Source organism: Enoplosus armatus, chromosome 7 (genome assembly GCF_043641665.1).
Source record: "Enoplosus armatus isolate fEnoArm2 chromosome 7, fEnoArm2.hap1, whole genome shotgun sequence".
NCBI lineage: Eukaryota > Metazoa > Chordata > Actinopteri > Centrarchiformes > Enoplosidae > Enoplosus > Enoplosus armatus.
The window spans coordinates 25870641-25886061 of NC_092186.1; the positions used below are offsets into that span (position 1 = coordinate 25870641).

The 15421-nt window shown below is 44.7% G+C and overlaps 1 protein-coding gene across 1 annotated transcript in view; it reads left to right on the forward strand.

Annotated features, from left to right (window-relative positions):
• The first annotated feature begins 705 nt into the window (after positions 1-705).
• Positions 706-15421, forward strand: part of ptprfa (protein tyrosine phosphatase receptor type Fa) — a 221827-nt gene continuing 207111 nt past the window's right edge. The window contains exon 1 of the mRNA XM_070909026.1: positions 706-817. The gene's annotated coding sequence lies outside the window, so the exon portion shown is untranslated. The remainder of the gene's footprint in view (positions 818-15421) is intronic.

Sequence of the window (15421 nt, forward strand, 5' to 3'; positions counted from 1 at the left end):
ACAGGCTGTTGTTGTTTGCAGTGTATGGGTGGAGGTGCAAGAAGTTACGTCCTTTCACCGACATATTGTATCTTGCTATTACCGTGTGGTCTGGGCACATGTTCGTGAATGACATAAGACTTTTTGAAATGAAAGATGCACTTAGTAGCTCTTAAATGGGATTTACTTTTCAAGACGATGCCACATATTTTCGGATTTTTTTGGACCTCGCCACTATGAGGTGGTTGTGTTGTGTGTCCTCTTAGTGACCTTTTTGTGCTAATGACTCTAAAAGCCCAGTTTGACCCATTAGGGACTTTTTTTTGTCTGTATCCAAACAAACAAACCAAGCCGCCCCTCCTCCCCATCGCTCTCCTCTGCTGACACCAGATAAGGCATGAGGGAGGGGTCTGTTTTACCTGCGCTCAGTCGAACCCCTCAGCAGTAGCTTCCCACCGCCTCTGAGCCTCCAGCTGAAACCCAACACCTGTGACATCATGCACGTCGACATTGGCTGCCGCCCGGGCCCTGCTCTCGGGGCTGCAGGGGCTGTTCACTGCTCTTCGCTCCCAGAAGAGATCAGCAGCTCTGGCCGGACCCGCGTTCACATAAATCAACGCACCGCAGTGAGCGCGCTGAAGCCTCCCACCTGTGGCTGACCTCAGCGGCTGCACGCACTCCTCCGGGGGCTCAGTGCTCCTCTCGGGCTTGGAGGGGGGGGGGGTTGTTTCATGGGCTTTGTAGAGGAATTGTTCTGTTACCTTCTGAGGACCATGGCTGTGGGCTGCCAGCACTAATTCTCCTCCGGAATCGTCCTCTCAATGGAGCCTGACTGCAGGTAAGCACTTCAGAAGTTTTCATGCTGAGCGTGGCCACCTGCTCACATGCCTTTTTTGAGACTCATCATACGCATTTAATAACAAATATCTGAATATCATCCTATCACTGGGTTTTACTGTAGGAGTCATGGATTGCACTCAGCAACAAAAGACCCTGATGAGTTGTTGTTCGCTACAGATGAGGGTCCGGGCACTTAGACGCAAATAGCAAGCAAGGGAGACAAGGGAGAGTGTAATGAACAAACACGACAGAGTACACCGTACAACACTTCACTTTCCCTGCAGTGGAGTGAAACTTTGAGTCCACTGCGATTTCAGCACAGAAACACAAAGACTTCTTCTGGCTGTCCTTGTTGGATGCTTTCAAATCCTCGTGGCGAGAGTTTTAATATTCTATTTTTATTTATTTTGTGAACAAATCCACAAAATACTTGAGATGCAAATCACATATGAAGCCTGTGTGAAAAAGATCTGAACATGCCATGCAGGTTAACGCGGTCTGCCAGTCTGTAGAATGTCAGAGAATGGTGAAACACGTCCATCAGACTTTCCACCTAACAGTGCTAACAGCCAGCACTCACCACTGTGACTGTCTTATTTAAACAGATTTAAATGTACTAAGCCTAAAAATACTGGCATTAGCTTATAAAATACCCACCATGGGCACGTTTTTTAATTATAGCGCATGAACGAGGAGTTTAGGTTGTCAAAAACCCTCAAATTCACCCCAACAAAAATAAAAGACAAAGACGGTGAAGAAGAAGACAAATGAAGACATGGGTGTCTTTAACCGAGTTGAACCAGCTTCGAAAATGTTACAGAAGTTCTGTCAGCTAATTGCACAAAAGTAAAAGTACTCAGTGCAGACAAATGACCTCTGTGGGTGTTATGCTATTATATAACATGTTAGAGAATCATTATTATTATTATTATTATTACTGATGCAACGGATTTTTCACTACTGTATTTACTGTGGGACAGTTAAATCTATAACAACGCATCACATGTTACAATAGGATCACGTGTTATGTTTGTAAAATGTTAATCTGAAATGTAACTGGACTGACATATAAATGTTTGGGCAGTAAAAAGTATGTTTAAGTACGTTTTTCTCTGACATATAAAATTGGACAGTGCTTGAGTCAATGTACTCACACTTTCCACCACTGCAAAGCCTTTATTTATTTTTTATTTTAAATTAAGTATTATTTTAAAATTAGCCCGTCTAAAAACACCGGGGTTAGCTATTAAAATGTGTTTTGAATTGAGAAAAATAGAATTTAGAAGAATACGTTTAGAACTTTGTAGTTCCGTTTATTTTGTGCTTTCAAACTGCAACAGAAGAAAGACATAAATGCTCTGAACTCGTGCGAGGGAATCGCAGCTCTGACGACATTTGACCTGTGCATAGAGCAACCATGAAAGAATGAGAGGGGAAAAAGTGAGCTGCAGAACAGGTCCGGGCTTCCCCTGGAGTGGTGTGCTCTGGTGAGAAATCGCGCCGCGCAAGTCGTCTAGGGTTGCTCAGCACAGAGCCGAAAGGCCGGTCACGTTTCAACCGCACGCCATTATCAGCCGCTAATCCCGTGGTCCTCTGCGGCCTCCAAGCTGTTAGTTTAAAGAAGCCAGACTTTTGCTCCAGACGGGCTGTCCAACATGTTGCTACAGCTCATTCCACCGTGCGTCCTTTCATACTGAAGGGATTTTTACATGCTTCCCCACCACAAATACTTGTGTACTGCGCATACCTATATCCCAGTGTAAAAACATTACAAGTTTAAAAGTCAAAATGAAATGAAAATTCCCTTGTAACAATTTTAGATCACCCCCCCCAACCTCTGTAGTCACTTGTTAGCAATTTGTGTTTTTTAAAACACGTCTAAGAGGAGATAATAACGCTCTTGTTCCCCCCTAATTGACCCTTTGATTTGACACGCTCGCCGTCGTACAGCGACATCTAGTGGCCACGGCCGTGAAAGCAGCTTCATGAGCAATTTAATACCTGTAAGAGAATTGCCGCGTGACTTGGTGAGAGAGTACGGTGGCTTTTCCAAAACACAGCCTGCCAACATTTGGTGAATCAGTTCTATATTATCGACCAAATCTCCTCAGCAATCATTAAAATGACATGATAGTATTCCACTGTACGCTCTGCCCCCCCCCAGGGGATGATAAAGTATCTATCTTTTTCGCCCCATTTCACTTTCAGCTCGGTAGATAAGTCCGAAATTCACAAATCTGAATCCGGTTTTCTATTTTATTTGATGACCCACTTCAATAATGATTTTGATGCCCACAAAACCCCCCCCCCAAAAAACAAACTACAAGCCGAGATTTTTCATTTGACAGATGGAGTGGAATGATTGAATGATCGGATGAATGGAAAGCCTTTTGAGATGCGTAGGCCTTAGCTAGTGCGGTTGTGAAACAAAGAAGAAAGCATAGGAAATGAACACACGGGGCGGAGGAAGAGTAAACCTCTATACATATACATGTCGCTTTTGACCCCAGCACTGAGAGTTTTCCAAAAGTGCTCCTCCTCCGTCACTCCCCCCCCCCCCGCCCCGTCCCGTCCTCCTCCCGCTTGGCACCACATGCTGGAATCTGAGGACGGGCTTTTGCTCACGGCAGGTTAATTGCCTCTGAGGTTCCGGCCGCTAATGGAGCTAATCCCGCCTTTGTGTGTGTGTGTGTGTGTGTGTGTGTGTGTGTGTGTGTGTGTGTGTGGCTTGCGCTGCAGATTTGAGTTATTTTGTGAGGTTGCACGTATTAATTTGAATAGCATACTTTGCAAGGAGCTCAGGGAAGTCACAAAACCGCCACTAAAGGCATACGCGCGCACATTCTGTGAAGTCTGACATGACGCCTTTTAGCGCAGCTGGACGTGAGCCCGAGCCGAAGTCGCCGCTAACACCGGTAATTTAGTTGCTTTATGAAAAGACCATTTCACTGTACTCCTTCCTTCCTCATTGATTGCTGGAATTCAAAGTCCTGTCCCCTCTACCGCGAGCTTCAGAAGCAGAGTTCAAAATAGATGGAATTTATTACCATTTTATTTTCTCTGCCTCCGTTATTCAGAGCATCATCCATAACTGGGGCCTGTGCGGAACCTAATCCCTCGCAGGTCCCGTCCTTTGTGGAATGACACTGCAACAATTTAATTTGTGTTTTTTTTTTCCTCTTTTTTTTCCTTTTCTCTGCCTCTGTCTGTATGACTTAAGCGTCGGCAATAGGAAGCGATGCATAGCGGTTCATAAATAAGAGATGTAAATATTCCGCTTTGAGGTTCCTGTGAAGCAGTCAGTGATATGCAGCTTTAGAGGCCAGTTGTACAGGCTCCCTGCAGCATTTCCTCTTTGTCTGCTGCACATCAAGGGGGCCTCTCTGATTCAGCAGCCGCAAAGAAAAAAATCCTTCAAGGGATTGTTCGGGGGGGGGGGGGTTGTAAAGCCTATGTGATTCATAATGAACTTTAGATTCTTTCAAAGAGCTGCTTGCACCCTTGTCGTGCGTCACTCGACGGTGATGGAAACCCGCTTTCTCGTACAAGGAGTCGCTTCTGTGCGTCTTGGGGCACAAATTGGATTTCTACGTGTACATGTTTTTTTTTTTTTTGCAATCAAACACCAATTACCAGCTCGTGGCACACACGACATAAAGCAACTCAAATGCTTGGTCACGCCAGAAAAGCGGCACAGCAAGGATGCTGTGGCTGGTTTTGTCGATGGTGGGGGTGGGGTGGGGGGGGGGGGGGGTATTTGAAGAGGAGGGCTCTGCTGGACCTGGCTCAGGGCAAATTGACTTTGATTCCATGGGCGAAGCCTCTTGATTGCAACTAATTTGGGTCCAAGATTTCAGCCCAGTATTTTTAGCCACGTAACCCCTCCTAAAATGCCTTCTAACTGTCGATGGTTTTGTTTGCACGGATGAAACGAATGAGATATGGTTTAATTACTGTGCTTTAGGGGCATTGGTGGATTTTGCTACCTTTTGGACCGAGCCAGGCTCCCTCCTTTTTCCAGTCGTGATGCTAAGCTAAGCTAAGCCTTACATTTACCTGAAAGAGTCTCACGCAGCTCTCTGCCAGAAAGCAATAAGTGTATACTCCAAAATGTGGAACTATTTCAACTATTTTGTGCCAAAACCACTTTCGCTGTCTTTCCCTGACCTCGACCTTCCTGCAGTTGCCGTGCACAGATAACGTAGAAACGAAAGAATTACAAGCAAAACATTTTTTTGTTTTTTTTGGGGGGGGCAAAATGTTCCAGTATCAGGTTCTTGTCTGGCAAACAGGGCCTGAAAATCTTGCCGTTATGAGCGCCGGTGTGACCGATCCCTCGGAGCATGAATGATGAATGAGATGAAACTCCTTTTAAAAGCCCTCCGCCGTCACATTGTAGAAGCGGCGAAGCCGGAGGTACGGTGGCGCAGCCTGCGGACCTCCTGAGCAGCTTCTCAACACCCCCGCCTGCGTGTGAAGTCACCAGCAAAGGATGAGTCCTGACACGCCTGCTGAATGCAGCGGAGGGAGGGGTGGGGGGGGGTTTGGGGGGTCCACCTGACTGGCTGTTATGACAGGAGTTATGGTCTAAGATAACCACTCTTTGCCTTCATTTCACTAAGCCAGGCTGAATGGGACAATAAAACGGGGAGCAGCAGGGGAGGGCTCGGAATTCTTTAAATATGTGTCATCATTCATACGCGAAGGGGGGGGTATTTATCATCAGACAGAGCTGAGGGGCCGCCCTCCTCTCAGCCAGCCTGTCTGTCTGCAGACGCATTAGTATGCTGATGGCTGATGCGGGGGGTGGGGGGGTGGGATGATGAGTGACTCGGTGATACTGCTGGGTGTGGGCAGATATTTGTGCCGGCAGGTATTGAGTGTGAATTCTGTAGACCTGGATGTGCATCTCGTAATGTGAAACTCCACGGTATGTTTTGAAAATAGAGTTTGATCAAATTGAAATTTTTTTTTCACATTGCAAAAACTTGCTCTCGAAACTGAAATGACGCTTTTGAAATGGGGCCGAGCTTGATCCAATAAACAGCTGATGTGGGGGGGGGGTGGGCTACGTAGACATATGCACGATGTCTGGTGCCCATTAAAAAAATGTGTGGTATTTTTTCATAAGAAAGGGTTTATTACAACACGAGGATTCACATGTCGACCGCTGGATAGATCCTTTAGTAGGCCTAACAGTCTAGATCTCTCGTGTAGGAAAATATTTTATTAACTTATTAACATAAATAGCCTAGCAAATAGTAACCGGGCTTTTGTTAGAGGCTTAATTAATGATTAATGATAAAAGCAGCCGGCAGGTTTACAAAGCAAACCTGTAGATCTGTCCTAAAATAAAACACATAGTCCGGGCCTACCTCAGTCCTGACTCGCGGACGGCACGCTGGGGCGCCAGTCTGGTTCCCAGTCTGCTGACTGTGAGACCCGCGGCGGAGAATACCCGGCTCAGACGGTCCCGATGTCCGCGGAACGCTAGTGGGGCCGGCCTCTGGAAGAACCTCTGAATGCTTTTCCCACTAGTGAACACAGGACACAACATAGACAATAAACCAAGAATAACACAACACAATAACATTACTGTTGTATTTGTAGCTCAGTGGTTGAATACAGTACCCATATTTTCAAAATACATGGTGCAGCAGGAGTTATTGTGTGTTGATGATTATGTGTCTGTAGAGGCCCATTCGGTCCCATCGTGTTTATAACTCAGCGCCTGTGTAGAACACAAACTCTCTCTCTCTTTCGCCACACCGGTCGACCGTGAATGCGCTCATTATGATGGCATATAGGGGAAGTTAGTGGAGTTACGTACCGCGTGTTTTTTAGTCATTCACTCCCACTGCCTCAATCAAGGTTAGCCTCCTTTTCTTTTTCATGAAATGCTTCGCGAGCTAGTCTTATTTCTTTCTCAACTGCAAATTCAAATCAATTGTCAACAAATGCCAACGCAAGGTCAGCAGAATATCCGTTACACGTGCACGCACATATCAGGAGCTCCATTTTGTTACACGTCAAACCTGCAGGCCCAAATCCTCTCCGGTTGGTAGCTGTCGTTCAGCCACGGTGAACCTCCACCCACCCATTAGTCCCCCAGAGTCAGGGTGCGCTGACAGCTTCGTCTTCCGGCAGCGAAGGCGTGAGGGAATGCTTATTTAACCCGCGTTTATGAAGCTGGTCAGCTGTCCCGTCAGGAAGTGACACCTTAAGAGCTTCCAGTTTTGTCTGTGGCCTTTGGCATGGTGAGAGCCACAAACGTGGGGACCTGCCGGGAGGGAACAGCTGCCGGTGAGCAGCAAAACGTTCAGAGATTTCAGAGATTTTCAGAACTCAACAATAGAAAATAGGGACAAAAATGCTCTCGTTTCTTTTTCCTCCTCCGCGCAGTATTGGTTGCTTCCCTGACTGGTAATTTTGCTATAATATGCTGTATTGTCGCTGCCTAATTACACCATAATTATAAAAAAAAACAGGGAGCTGCAATTAAAAGGCCTACCACAAAATGTAATCAGCAGCTTTTCTGCCACAGGAACATTCTGATTTTACCCTTTCAGTAATACCAGCCCATCATGGTGTCAGCACAAAGGCTTTCATTTTTCAACAGCAGCCTGTCAGCCCCATCAAAGAATAATCCCATTTTCTGTTTCGGAGAAAGTGTTGTTGAGGCGAAGATAATGCCGATGGCTTCAGTCGGTTTTTTTGTTTTGTTTGTAGAAGTGTGTTATATATATATATATAATGACAAAAGGTGCTCACAGTAATGGGCATGTTGACACCAGAGACCAGGGGTTTTTTGTTTTCCCCACGCATAGTTCAGGCCTCACATTCCTAGAACATTCCGCAGTGAGTGATAATATGTATATGTGAAATCTACTGACAGTCAATACGAATCCCAACCAGGACCATATAATGATTGTTTAGGGCAGCAAATGCGAGTTTGCTCGCTTGACATGGAGTCGGTCACTTGATAGCGCGAAAATCTCCAGAAAAAAAAAAAAGGACTGTAAAATGGACGTTGAGCTGAGATTAGTTTGGATTTGTCGTCACTCTGCTGTTGTAAAGGTGTTACGTTTCTTCAGGTCCTGGCCAGAGTTCTCAGGAGGCAACCTTCTGCAGTGAGTCTTCTTAGCTTAGCTATAGAGCGCTGCAGGGATGATGTATTTTTGTAGGCCAACCCGGAAGTTAGCGTCGCCCTGGTTCCCTCCACAAAAAGCCAATGGGATTGTTCCGTGGCATTTTGGATTATTGCACTTATAATATTATAAAATAGACAGATAGCTATAGAGTCGGCATGAAGACGTTTAATGTCCGCGACAACCTCTGTAGTCTCATTTAGCCGCTTGTTAGCAGCCGCCTTTTTTAAAAGACACGTAAAAGCTTCAAAATTCTCGAGTGGGGGGGGGGGGGGGGTATCTACTGACGTATTTGATGTATGAAGCATTGAAATCTCTTCAGCTTGTGTTAACCACAGACCTTATTTCAGGCATCTAACCAAAAAGCCACTGAAGAAACCCACTGAACCTCCAGACGAGGGGGACCGGGAAGTGTAAAAATGCTGACTCATTTTTAGGGTTTTAGGACTCGCTCCTGCAGCACTCTATCGCAGCTGAATGCAACTGAACTCCGTAGTATCTTTTGAGTAAAAGGCTATACAGCTCTTCAGCTTCAGCTGTGATCACTCCTCTCACCCACTGTTGTGCACCACATGTAAGCTCACTGCCCCTTCATACACTATATTACACTGCCCACATTAAACACAACTGTCAATATAGCAATGCTGCTGAGCGGTGATCCACGATGAGACTGTTCAGTGATATGAATCCCATTGCCCACATTTTCACACGTTGCTGGTGGCCTTGCTGCGCAGCGTTGCACAAACTTTTAGTGACTGCAGAGGTTTTGGGTCGACAGCACACTGGCCCTGGAGGAAATCGGGGCTGCTCCGGCAGTAATTGGCTGAGAGATGGCTTTTAGGAGGACATAAATTATTCACCCGAGCCATCTCTTTCCTTCCTCGAGATACGCAGGAAATTGACTCATGTTGCAATGAAAAAAAAACAAAAAACATAGTTCTGTTTGTTCTTCCAACTTTCCTCAGAACAACGTGTTCTTACTTACTTGGGTGCACTTTGATGGTGACCATCTCATACCGACGGAGACCTCTTGGCTTGCCTTTTCCATTTTTGACAGTTGAATCTTTCATTTCTTTTTCTTTTTTTGCTTGTCCACATGTCTCTTTGACCCAATGTTCATTTTGGCAACAAAAACTTTGAGGAAGTGCGTGACGGACAAAAGGACGTGACCTAAAAACCACTGTGTTAATGCAAAGTCTTAACGACCTGCATGCACATGCAGAACTGGACATCGTAGCTCTGGATTAGCAAAACTTTATTCTCAGCTTCTTGCACTCAGTAACAAGCTAACTACCGGATTTACGGACTAGCCTACATTCATCTGCAGTCCCAAATTAGACGAGATGTGGCAAAAATGAACAGACAAGAAAAGAAAGGCACAAATGCGTACAACAACATGGCGAGCTAATATTAACATTACGGTCATGTCTTCCTCTAAATGTTTGCTTGAATTGATATCATATCATAGCATTAATGTTATCCAGTGTTATCCAAACGTGTCACTGATTAAAACTACACTAAACTGTCTTTTTGACAGTACTCCACGACATCCAGTCAGAATTTGACTACAAAAACAGTGATTTAGCAAATAGAGGCTGTTTGAGTAACGCAACGAAGAGTCAATGACATTGTGACACACACAACAATAACTATTTACAAAATTGTCATGCATGTTTAATATACCCCCCCCCCCCCCCCCCCCCCCAGTATATCGCATGTTAGTGCACTTGCATGCGCTATGGGGGGACAATTATTTCAGCGCTTAGCCCCCCTTCCGAGCACACCTTCAACACCATGGACGCCATGAACGCAGCACTTTACGAAGGAAGGAGTAAGCCTCCTGGAGCTCTTTAGAAAAGACAAAAAGGCCGGCTTTCTCTAAGGGGGTGACAATGACTCTTAACCTAGCAACAGCCTTGACAACGGGACTTGTAAGTGCTGGAAACAAGTATAATGTTGTAATTATTCTTTTAGTTGTGGTGAAAACCGGGACAATTCAGTGTTTTACAGACATTTCACCAACAAATGGATGGAGTGGTGGCGGGAAGACAGGAGGGAACCAGGGGAGTGGAGACTCTGAGTGGGAGAGTCGTCTCTTCGTGTGCTCTGGCTGGGTAGAGCCCCCGGTGGTTCCTGTATTCAGAGGAAGAGAGAGAGAAAAAGGGGGGTCTGGGGGAGAGGGTGAAAACTGAGTCAAGAAGAAGGGAACGGATGAGGTGCTTAAATACTTCTGTGTGGAAATGGGATGTATTCGAGGCGTGGTCTTTGTTCCCGACCTAGTTATAAAACTTAATTTGTCGGGACTCAGGACACCCAGCTTGAAACCGGGACAATCTTGGACAAACCGGGACATCTGGTCATTGTATATAAACCTGTGTTGGTCGCATTGTTATGTCCCGTAAAACCCTACAGTGAATCAGGAGGTGGCTGTTTTTTTCACTGTAATTGATTAGGGCGCTGGATGTCAGGTGAAAAGATTGAAATGATCGGTGATTGATGAGTGCAGTGTTTCATCTGGCCGAATGAACGTATCAAAGCCCTCTGAAGGTTGCTTCTCATCTATGCCAGCTGACAGCCGGCCTCTCCTCCCGGCAGCTGTCTGGGCCGTCAGTAAGTGAATAACCCCGTCAACAAATAACCTGTATAGTATCTCTCAGTCTCCACAGAGCGACGGGGGGAGGGGGGGTGCGGACTGCCGGCGCATCTCCCTCCTCGCATCACCGCCGTCTCGCTCGTGGTTGCTCGTAAACCCTTGTTTAGTGTGAATCACTGCTCCAGGTTCCACCAGCCACACCGTGATGCGCGTTGCTCTCCCTGAAGTCGTGGCTTGTTAGCGTGTCACTCAGGATGTATTCTTGGAATTTAACATTATATTCTCAGGCAGATTAGTTATGTTTTTATTAATCCTGTGCTAGACTGGCAATCTTCATCTCCATCCATGCATCGGGTGGTTATTTCCCTCTTGCAGAATGCATGCTTAGATTAGACTCTAGTATCCCAGAATAGACCCGAACCTGGCCCATACCCGTGACTTTTAAGACCCAAGACGCCTAGAGCAGGTCTAGACCGACTCTTAATAATGTTAGACCCGACAGTTCCCACCACGAGCAAGCACTGTGGCGACAGTGGCAAGGAAAAACTTGAGCAGAACCAGACTCTAGGTGGGCGGTCACCTGCTTTGGCCGGTTGGTCAACTGGTACCGCCAAATGTCACACCTGTACCCAGCCTGACGCCATGTTTTTGGTTCATCTCGTCTCTTGCTGACTGTAAGCTCAATACACTAATGCTATACATTATACTGCTACTACTCACAACACTTGGACACAGACCATTGGCATATCGAAAATAATCAAACCTGAACCTGAACCTGGCCAAATTCCAAAGCCAGGTAGCAAAACCCCGACCCCCGAACAAGGTAAGTGCGACAGACGGAAGGAGAAATGAATGGGTGTTGAGTTTTTAGTATTTCATTTTGCCCAAATGTAACCCTCAGTTGTAGGCTCTGACAATGGAATCCTTAATGTTCGCTTCGCTAAGTACTTCGCTAAGATAATAAGCGTGTAAGATTGCTTGTTAAGAGGCTAAGAGGCTCATGGGTGCCACTTTCCCGTTGGTTTCCGTACATCACTTTCAGTTAACTCTGGTTTCTAATTCGCGTTTTAAATATTGATTGCAGAGCTTTCCGTCACATTAAACCCATTCAGTATTTTCCAGTCGTGGATGCTGGAATGTGACTTGACGAGGGGAAGCTCTTGTATAACCCAGGAACTCCAGTTTGAGCAATAGTCAATAGCAAACGTCTCTTTGCTTGTTGCCATGTTTTTTTTCCCACATTATTATTAAATAGATAGAATATGGCGGTGCACTCGTAGCTTTCAGCTCCGTTTAGTCCAGCTAGTGGTATTGGCACCTACACCAGCACCTCCTCCCTCCACCACCCTGCGTGTATGACTGCAAGCCCTTATCTCCGCGAACTTTGGATTTGAAGTGGAGAAAGGCCTGACTGAGACACAATAAAGGAAAGCTTTTAACAGTAAACTAAGGCTGGGGGATTTAGGCCTCGACTGAACTGCTGAATGCTCATTTGTAGGTTGTAGAGTGGAGTTCATCGCCAGCGCACAATGGAGCCATTCAGCCACCGCTCTCTCTCTCTCTCTCTCTCTCTCCTGTCTCTCTCCTTTTGTTGTTTCTCTGATTCTGCATCTGTCCCTTTCTCCTGTTCCGTTAATTCTGACAACTCAATGGATCCGGCTGAAGTATCAAGTGCGTGTCAATTAGATTACGAGACAAGTCCCAGGACGGTTGATCTGATAACAAGTTTTAAAGAGGCTACTTGGCATGTGTAGCTTTAGTTTTTAAAAAAGAAAAAAAAAGAAAAATACCTCAGAGAAAAGAGCCTCTGGTAATGCCTACCATACACGACAAGGCTTTGAAAAGTCTGACACCCTCTCACATCATGTAAGATTTTCATCCAGGGTCACTATTTACAAGACATATACATATACATTGGTTGTAGTAGCAGACCACAGACTGTATATACTGTCTATGATCATGACCAATAAAGCTGCTTTCATCATAAAGCTCAGTTTATATTGCACTATTATATATATATACAAATATTAGTTTGTCATTGTGTTCTGCTACTTTCAGCAGTGAGTGACAGATAAAATGTTGTCTCAGAGTTCACATAATGCATATGTTAAGGTTAGTGCATATGAAATTAGCCTGATCAGCTACCGTCAGTGCTTAATACACACATTATTAAACAACTAATCAAACCAATGAGTTAAAAAAAAAAAAGTCAGACAACCTTATCATCTCCGGGGGGAAAATATTGCACCAAACTCCCTTTGAGAAATATAACATATTAAAAATTCCCGAAGTGTCCGTAAAAACACATCACTCTAGAAATGCAAGATAAAAGTGCTCTGTATTTCGACAGCCTTCTTGTCGATTCGGCGTCGATATAATCCATAAAGATAAGCTGTATTTCCGTACAAACGTTACATTTTGAATTTTGTCACCTCAACCCAAATGGAGCGTTTCAGCGAGACAATGTCAAAAGCGTGACCTGTCACAGGAAAACGATCCCACTGTCAACAGAGCGAATGTACGGCATCAGTTTGAGCTATGGACCAATCATCCCTATTTCAGGGTTCACTTTAATCCAGGGGTGTCGTACGTGTTTATAATGTTTACTGTGTTAAATGCCCCCGATGGCACCCCCCCGTTTTTTACGTGAGCAAGTAAGTTTACTTTACTTTAACTGTAACAAATCTCCGACGACAAACACTGAACACTTCTCCTCTCATGCAAGGCAAAGGATTTATCGCTGGGCTGTTTGTATCAGACTGCATTAGTTTCAGCTTGGTGGACCTAACCGACTGTGTTCAAGGGGGACATCACAAGATGACATAATTAATGGAGTTAGCGGTTACTCTCATCTGTCATGGCATTTCATTACTGCTTTTTTTTTGTTGAAATGATCGAATTAGTGTCTTCTGCTCTCCATGTGTACCCTGTGGTGTTTTTGTCAGCTGCTATGGTGATAGAGAGGGGGTGACATCGATTTTTTTGTTGTTGCAATATTCAGGCCTTCTTCTTGTATTTCTGCCATTTCCACAAAAAGTGCACAGAAATATACCTTATGCCCAGCTGACAAACTATCCCGTACTGCAAGCAGTGGTGTAGTGTAGGGTATACGCATCAGTATACGGCGTATACCTACTTTTTTTTTTTCCAATCTGCATTGCGTATACCCACCTCTAAATCCCCTCTGATGCGCTTCATTCAAATTTCATTCCTAGGATGGCGAAGACATGACCCGGCCTACTCTGCCTCTGATTGGCTAGTACTCGGTGCCTTCGTTGGGTTGGGGTTGGTTTAGGGTTTAGAGTAAGAATATCAGGGTAGACACGAGATATGCGAAATGTTTGATTCGTCTGTGATTCAAATGGCGGATGTCAGTAAGCTAAATATCAGACCTGTAGATGCAGACGTTGCTGTAATGAGACATACGCGTATATATTCAAGCATTAGGCCCGTATAGTGTCCAGTAATATTTGCAAACTGCCCCTTGACAAATCATGTTCATTTTATAATGGTGGCACACTCTGGCCCCGTTGCAAAGAGACAGTTTACAAAAGAAACTACTGGCCCCGCAGACTACTTGCAAGGGGAGAGAATAGTTGAATGAATGAATAAATAATTATGTAGTTGTCTCACACTGTAGTCTGTGGGCCAGTATTGATCACAACTCATAATGATCTGAAATCAAGCCGCAGACGTAAAGTGACTGACTTTTTATCTGTAATTTGTGGCAGAAAAGTCCCCAAAAAGAGAGTTAATTGGTCTCTATTAAGTCTCATTCTGAATTCACCCCCCCCCCCTCCAATCCCATCATCAAATTCACTTTCAGCTGAGACAATTCTCTCTCTCTCTCTCTCTCTCTTCTTTGCTTTCTTCCGTCCTCTCTTTCACATCATTGCCCCGTCCGAGCTGATTGAATTGAATGTATATTAACCCAAATGAAAGCCATTTGCGAAGGAGTACGACAAGCAGTCCACCGACACTTTGCGTGAAGTGTTCTGCATCTGCGGTTAAGTGCCACTGTTGTCAATAGAAAGGCAAATAGAGACGCTTTTGGTAATTAACTCTTATTCAGAATCAGAGTGGATGGATAGAAAAGGCTTTAGAGAGTCTCGTTCATCAAATCTGTCCTAAATTCTCTCTGCTTTTGTTCTTCCATGCTAAAGAGAATTTATGAAACATGCCCAGTTATTTTTTATCCTTTAATATTTCTAGAATTCCACCCATAAACCTGAACCATGAATCTAAAATCACACACACACACACACACACACACCCCTTTCTTCACGTTTATTCTGACTGGAGTGATGTTACAAACACATCAGGCCACGATTACACGCGGCACACATTACATTTTGAGCAACCAGCACTGTTGTTAGATAAACCACAGAAACCTCCGCGATGTGCACGTCAAACTCGGTTGGTTGTGGTGAATGATTCGACACAGTTTCCGCTGCAAATGAACGGGCGCGTTGGATACTGACGCAGTGAAAACACTTCATGTGGCCCGCATTTTTAATTAGACGTGGCTTCTGTGATGAGATAGATATTGATAGATATTGTTAAATTTTATGTTGGTGGTCCCCGGAATATTATTTTAACCCTTTCATGCATGAAGTATGACAGCCTCAGTCATGTTTTTATTTCTCTTTAGGAATGAAAGTTTTTTTTTTACTTTTTCAAACGTTCATTTTTCAAAGTTCTTCACATGTCCACTCGGGTGGACAGCATGCGTTTGATTTTTCAACTGAAGAAATATGTATTTAACACACCAATGAATAAAATGGAAATGTTAACAATTGTATTACTCCTTAGTTGTTACTTGATGTTACCAAATTGTATTTACCTGCAAGGGTCTCCTACT